The sequence below is a fragment of the Amblyomma americanum genome, chromosome 9 (assembly GCF_052857255.1).
Source record: "Amblyomma americanum isolate KBUSLIRL-KWMA chromosome 9, ASM5285725v1, whole genome shotgun sequence".
Taxonomy (NCBI): domain Eukaryota; kingdom Metazoa; phylum Arthropoda; class Arachnida; order Ixodida; family Ixodidae; genus Amblyomma; species Amblyomma americanum.
In genome coordinates, this window is record NC_135505.1 from 25,027,555 (window position 1) to 25,029,235 (window position 1,681).

A 1,681-nucleotide genomic window follows, 5' to 3' on the forward strand; every position below is an offset into this window, starting at 1 on the left:
AAAAATCCCTCTGCAATGTAGTCCAAGCGCGGAAAGTAGTAAACGGAGCGCGCTTAACAAGAAAGAACTTCGTGTCAGCGCCGCCTAGCCGAAACGGACGAAAGCTCAAGATCGCCACGTGCATGTGCAGGCCCCCGACAGGTGCGACCCTCTAATTTCTCCACTATCCTCGCATTTGGTCGGCGTCTTTGTCGTGCTTGTAATGAATATGAACGGATGGTCGTTCCCTTTGCAGCTAGCGAGCATTTCGGAATACACAAATCGGTGTCTTGATAGGGCGCATTGCGCGTGGAGGGCGCTACCATTAATACCGCTGTCACACGGCACTTTCGATCCTCACTGAACTCAATCTGCATCGAGATTTTCGAGCATGTTCGAAAAATCCGGTGCTACACGGGCATTTTCAATGCTCATTAAAAAGTTTCCCTCATGTGTGTTAGGTGGCGCCAAATGTTCCGCCGACTGCCATAACGTTGTGATGTCCGGCAACACTGTGCAGTTGGGGGCAGCGGCAGCCAAATCCGTAGCCGGACGTGACAGCGGTTGGCGCCAAAACCAAAAGCTTTGTTATCACAGCTGTGTAGATTATTATGAGGCTAGAAAGGAAGCGTGAGATTGCTCTTATGATGGTGGCGGCTGCTGGCCTCGAAGCCGAGATTGAGGCGGCTAAAAGTGAGACAGACGGTGTGAAAAGGCGGCTCCTTTTTGCGAACGGGTTGTGTATCACAGCTGCGGTTGCTTGCGATGGTACACTCCAGCGGGAAAGATGAATTTAGAATCGAAACGAACGCTGGTTCGAGGACACTCCCCCACCTCGGTGAGCGGTTCTTTAAACAGAGCTTCCGTGTGACTCCTTCGACGTTCCGGTATATAGTCGAAGCTTGCCGGCCCCTGCTGCAGCGCGTCGACACGAATATGCGGTTGGCCATCTCTGTCGAGAAGCGCGTTGCAGTGGCGATATACAAACTGTGCTCCTCGGCAGAGGATAGGCCTGTGGCCAATCTTTTCGGCCTGGGACGATCTACTGTGAACACCATCTATCGGGAGTTTTGTGACGCCGTAGTGTGCCTACTAGAGGACAAGTGGATCAACATGCCCTCTCCAGAAGCAATGGGCGACCACATTAGAGAGTTCAGTGCCGTTTGCGATTTTCCACAAGCGATAGGGGCACTCGACGGTTGCCATTTTCCCGTGTCGCCGCCCAAGGAAAGCGCATCAGACTACTACCAATGCAAAGGCTGGTGAGTTATCTCATGTTTGGCTTATGTAGAGCTTACATGTTGCAGCCATAAAGGCAGCATTGCAGCAATAGGAATTTGCTAATGCAAAAGTCTTCAGTTCACAAGTCATTGTGCATGTCCATGATTTGTGAAGAATTTTTTAATGCTGTTTATTTTTTTTTCACAGACACAGCCTCGTGCTGCTCCCCTTCGTAGACCACCGGTACCGCTTTCGGTACGTAAACGTTGGATTAACAGGGCGCTGCCACGATGCCTACATCTAGCAACGCTCCCAGTTGGCAGAGTTTATTGAAAGGCCAACATTTCAGGCTCCAGCTGTAGTCATCAGTGAAACAGCTGTGCCTCCACTAATAATCTGTGATCAAGCGTTTCCCCTCACATCCCATTTGATCAAGCCCTTCAGCCACAGCGCCCACTTGGATGCCGACATGAAAAGGTTA

At 50.9% G+C, this 1,681-nt stretch overlaps 1 pseudogene; it reads left to right on the plus strand.

Annotated features, from left to right (window-relative positions):
* The first annotated feature begins 626 nt into the window (after positions 1–626).
* On the plus strand, positions 627–1,245 carry LOC144103248 (uncharacterized; annotated as a pseudogene).
* Positions 1,246–1,681: the final 436 nt, after the last annotated feature.